Source organism: Thamnophis sirtalis, unplaced genomic scaffold, assembly GCF_051295495.1.
Source record: "Thamnophis sirtalis isolate CommonGarterSnake01/CBP01778 unplaced genomic scaffold, rThaSir2_p1.2 scaffold_5, whole genome shotgun sequence".
In the NCBI taxonomy this organism is placed as follows: Eukaryota; Metazoa; Chordata; class Lepidosauria; order Squamata; family Natricidae; genus Thamnophis; species Thamnophis sirtalis.
This window is the reverse complement of record NW_028261385.1, coordinates 95,203,971-95,209,991: the sequence shown is the minus strand read 5'-3', so window position 1 is coordinate 95,209,991 and position 6,021 is coordinate 95,203,971.

Genomic DNA, 6,021 nt, shown 5'->3' with positions numbered 1-6,021 from the left:
CCTGGTGTTTAAAAAGTTTTATGGATATTACTTCTCTTAGGAGCTGTGATCTTCAAGATGAACATGTCCCCTATTTTCTGGCAGAAAGGTATACTTCAGGCTGGTAGCACCTGGAGACTTCTGAGATATTTTATCAAACATGAAACGGCACCTGACTGGTCAAATTAATTGCTTAAGCAGTGATATATTTAGGCAGAACTCATTAAAAAATAGAGCTATCCTCTGGTAAAGGGAAGGGGCAATACATTTTACAAATAAATACATAAATGCAATTGGGATTGCTTTTATGAAGATCCAAGCTAATAGTTTTGCAAAGCATAAGGATGCTTCTAACATTTTAGTATTAACCAAGAAATAGCAAGTTTTTCCTCAAAACTATTTTTATTTTGAAATGTACATTTTCTCATTTGGAATAAGGCCATTTATGAATCTCATAAATTCATTAATAAAATTATTTCCCAGATGGGTACATCACTAGCTCTAATCAGTTACAATTCCATTAATTCTGTTTAGTCTTCCATAGGACTAATGGAACATGATTTTATGATGTCACACTACAGTGATCCAGCAGCAAAATTTAATTTTTATGCATGTCCTGAAAATGTCCTGTCATATTTTTTTTTCAATTGGAATCTTAATTCTTGCAATATTAACTTTAACTGACGATACCAAAAGGAGTCTATGTGATTTTGTAATTCAGAAGTGATTTAATCAAGTATTACATTTTTAAAAATTTTCAATATTCTCAGTTAAATTAAACATTAAGTTTTACTGAATCATGAAATTAAGGAACTCTAGTTCATTCCTTGACTTATTTCTTCAAAACATTTTCTCATTTCTACTGCTGTTTTAATAGTTAAGTCCCTGAGATCACATTTCTTCTGATTGTTCTAGGGGACTAAATTGCTAGACAACTTTGTTCAATTTGGACTCAAGAGAAAGGGATGCAACTTCCATATTGTTTTAAGCACACCACATGATATAGCATGACACAGTCCTGCAATGTGAGCGCCCCAGGTCAGGTCTTCTTTTATGATAACACCCAGAAAGTTAAAACTGGCCACTTGCTCCACTCTGTCTCCATTGATAAACAAGGGCTGGATGTCTGATCTATTCCTTCTACAGTCCACTATAAGCTCCTATGCCTTATTGGTGTTAAGGACCAAGTTACTGTCTCCACACCAACTGGTCCACCTATTGATTGGCAGACTCATCCTCCCCAGAGATGTATCATCTAAAAATTTAGTAATAGTATTACTAGTGTGAGTGGGAATGCACATAAAGAGTATAGAGCAGAGATAGCGAACCTTTTTGGCACTGAGTGCCCAAACCAGAATGTGCACGCATCCATGCACATGTGTGCACTGGAGTGCCGGAAATCTGAAAACCAGCTGGCCAGTGTGCATGGACGTGCCAGAAACCAGAATAGCATCTGGTGATGGCATGCGTGCCCACCGAAAGGGCTCTGCATGCCATCTCTAGCACATGTGCCATAGGTTCGCCATCACGGGTATAGAGTAAGGGACTTAACACGTAGCCCTGTGCTGTACCAGTGTCAGGAATAAGGGCTGAAGAGATACGATTACCTAATCTGATGTGGCCCTCAATGAAATTGAGTTTGACACCCCTGCTCTAAAGATAAAGATACTTTAGGTTGGAGGTAGCACTACCCCGCTCTGCTCACACATGAGGTTTTTAAACTGTATTTAATCCTCATCATTTTAATTATTTTTAAATTTTATATTTTTAATACGTTGTAAGCTGCCCAAAGTCACCTTGGGCGGCTTGCAATGTAGTAAAAATAGAAATGTAAAACAATTAGAGATATAAGAACAACCTTAGTTATAAAGTGATTTATGAAGTCAGTTTGGATAGTGAGATGGAAGGCATACACATTTAATAAATAGAACCCACTTAAACAATTCAAAGTAATATATAAATCATTTATTGAGGGAAATGATCCAAAGCTACATATATGTGTGTGAACCAGAGGTGGGTTCCTACCAGTTCGCACTGGTTCGGCCGAACACGTGGTAATTTGGCCTGAGTCGCAGAACTGGCAGTGACCTAGGCTGGCCATGCCCCCGAACCGGTTCCCTGGTCTCTGCTGCCATGATTTTTTTTCTTGGTCTTCGTGTGAAGTGCATGTGAAGCAAACCGGTACCAACACCAGTAGGAACCCACCCTGTTGTGAACCTTTGCTTTCAGTAACTTGGGTGCCCCACCCACCTTTCACTGTACAAGTGCATTCACAAAGTCTCCCTTCTGGAAAACTTCTCAGGAAGATTACTGCACCAAGCCTGGTTCCATAGAATTGCAGCATCTAGATGAGGGGTAGTCAACCTTTTTATACCTACCGCCCATTTTTGTATCTCTGTTAGTAATAAAATTTTCTAACCGCCCACCGGTTCCACAGTAATAGTGATTTATAAAGTAGGGAAGTAACTTTACTTTATAAAATTTATAAAGCAGAGTTACAGCAAACCCCTACCGCCCACCATGAAAGCTGGAGTGCCCACAAGTGGGCGATAGGGACCAGGTTGACTACCACTGATCTAGATGTTAGTCACATCTTCCAAAAGATGTCCCCCAAGAAGGGCGCTTGAATTTAGCTTTGTGATAAGCAGCTAAAGGTTCTCATCATAGAAGGCCCACCCACAGCAGAAATCCATCTGTGTGTAAGCAATTTTGCCTTCTAAGTGCCATGATAATTAGTACAAACAATAATGAAATGGCCTGTATAAAAACTATTTTGGTGGTCCAGGGTAAAAGAGGAGTAATAATGAAAGGGCCAGATGATCTAGCGAAAGCTATAAATAGGCACAGCTTCAGGTCAAACCCGACAAGGCTGGTAGACCATGGTGTTTTCAACTCCACAGCATAATTTCACAGGGTTTTTTTTTGGGGGGGGTGTTAGTAAACACAGGGTCTGATAATGCTAAAAGCCTAGCAGAATTGCACAAAATCTAGCTAAATTGCTCAATTAGCCAATCATTGCTTTCCAAGTGGGCATGAAATAAAGTGCTTCTAGCTTTTGATGGCAATTATTGCCCTAAAAATGAAGAAAGAAAGAAAGAAAGAAAGAAAGAAAGAAAGAAAGAAAGAAAGAAAGAAAGAAAGAAAGAAAGAAAGAAAGAAGAAAGAAAAAGTGCTGAGCCATGCTGAAATATTTTATCTAGACAGATAGAAGGAAACTATCCTAGAACTTCCAGAGAACATATCAACCAGGAAACTGAACAAGGACTTTACAATCTTCCAACTAGGTAATGTTCTTCACCTAAATATAGATAAATTTAGGGCCATCTTGTGAGTACACTCATGATGCTCTTCAAACTTTGGGTTGGATGGGTTGTTTTCCCCTTCCCTATTTTGGTATTAGCAGGGGGCATGATAGTTCAGCAGTTAAAGACCCTAAGTTTGTCAGCTTCAAAGCTGACAGTCTGGGTTTAATACCTGAGTACTGTGTGATGAGGTGAGCTACCGCTACTTGCCTCTGCTGCTGCCCACCTAGTAGTTCATAAGCATACAAATGCGAGTAGATAAATAGGTACCACTTCAGTGGGAAGGTAACTATTATGCACACCTTAGGGTACAGTCATGCTGGCCACATGATGCTGGAAAGGCTCTTCAAACAATGGTGCCTTTCTCAGCTAAGAAACTGAGATAAGCAACGCCCCCTAGAGTTGGACACAACTGGACAGGGGAAACCTTTATTCTTTAATGCTGGTATTATCCTGCCTGGTGAAAAGATCTGAAATACTGAAAGTTTTTCATTCTAGTTCATGCTGAATTTATATTGACTGATTAAATTTAGTTGCAAGCCTATCCCCACTGAATTTGAAGAAAGCTAAACTTGACTTATTTATTGCTTTATAATTATCTACGATTTCATCCATGACCTGAACTCACTGAATAGCTTCTGCCTTTGTCCCCCATTTCAATGTGGAATCAACCAATATTGACTCAAGAAAAATATGAAAAGAGAATATATATGATTTTTTAACCCCCAGCCCCCATCAAATGAACTTAATAAAATTTACCCACCACCAAGTAAGTGGCCTTTGGACTTCAGTCTGAGTAGGGGGGAAAATAGCTTGGAAAGGAAATAGCTATTTCAGTTAAAAACAAGTCTTGCTTAAAGATTAACCCAATTTGGAGTCAGACATAGCACAAAGTCACACTGTACTTAGTTGTAACTTACTGTTTAGCTAGTCATCATGGTTTATATAGTAGTTATCATATATACCTATTCAGCTCATTACAGTTTATTCCATACAAATGGTCCTCAATTTACAATCATTCATTTAGTAACCATTCAGCATTATGTGGCACTAAAAAAAGTGGCTTTACTACTGGCTCTCACACTTATACGACTGCTTTCCCAGTCAGCTCCCAACAAGTAAAGTCAATGGGGGAATGAGATTTGCTTAACAATCATGTCAAAAAAGGTCATAAAATTGGACACAACTCACTTAACAAACTCATCACTTAGTATATGGTTCCAAATGTGGTTGTAATTCGAGAACTACCTGTAAATAAATCAAGAATGATACATTTCTAACATGATCAGTTCTATGTAAGGAGCACTCACAAGTTCTTTCACTGTATGCTATCAAATCAGTGTCAACTCATACCGATTAAAAATAATATTTTCAGACAACATTTATGGTATAGATGGGGGCCTCCTGTAGCTGGGCTAGCATGCTTTTTGCACACCAACACGATCCAACACCCTCTTCTGTCTCTTTGATCTGTTAAAGTGTGTTTAGCTAAATCTCTGAGTGCCTCAGTCACAGTTACCATACTGTATATAAAATGTTGTTTATGGGTAAATGAATGAGGGCAAGCCAATTGGTGAGACAGTTTTCTATGCAGGATTTTCGGGAGAACAGCATCTCCAATGTGTAATTATGTATGTTAATTATTCTGGAGGGAAATCTATAATCTTGTCTATATAGAATATGTCTCGGTTATCCAAGAAGGCTGGGTTGTTTTTTTGCCACCTGTCAGATTTGCAGGGATAAACAGGGAAGATGAACAAAGCAATGAACGCTAACAAATTAAGCCATAAAACAGCAGATTAGGAACTTCCTGAGTAGCAATCATTCAAGTTCTACCTAAACTATGATAGGCAGCCAATGGCAGCCAACACTGGCCGCTTGTCCTTGGCTTCCTTTTAAGATCCATTGTTTCTGGCAGTCTGCAGACGAGGCAAGCAGAATCCATCTTCTCTTTCTTTGCTTGCCTCAATTTAATAAGTGCAAAATGTGAGGCCGAGCCAGGCTCTTGTTCTAGCTAACATTTCACTGAAGGTCTTTTTGGGGCCGAATTGCAGACATTTGCATTTACAGCCTGACATGGAACACCGCTGGGATTGTTTTTAGTGATAAAGCAGAATGATGTCATGGTAAAGGTGCTGGCTTAGAACCCAGGAGACTTGAGTTCTGGTTTCACCTCAGTCAGGAAAGCCAGCCAGGTGACTGTGGGCCAGTCACTCCCTCTGAATTTAATCCATCTCACAATCTGAGCCAGGGGAATTAAATATGTTCACTGCTTTGAGTTAACCAAGCATATATAGGTGGTCTGTGACTTACAACCATGCCTTTAGTGACTCTTTGAAGCAGTGGTGTGATTCAACTTTTTTTACTACTGGTTCTGTGGGCATGGCTTGGTGGGCATGGCATGGCATGGTTTGGTGGGCGTGGCAGGGGAAAGTTACTGCAAAATCCCCATTCCCTCCGGATCAGCTGGGACTTGGGAGGCAGAGAATATATGGGGGCAGGGGCAGTCAGAGGTGGTATTTATCAGTTCTCCGAACTACTCAAAATTTCCACTATTGGTTCTCCAGAACTGGTCAGAACCTGCTGAATACCACCTCTGCTTTGAAGTTACAACGGCACTGAAAAAGTAATTTATGATCAGTCCTTGCACTTACAACCATCAAGTGGCAGATTAAGGTTTACTGGTGCCCTAAACACTGACAAATCTTGGTGCCCCCCCCCTTTGTACATACTGTACAAA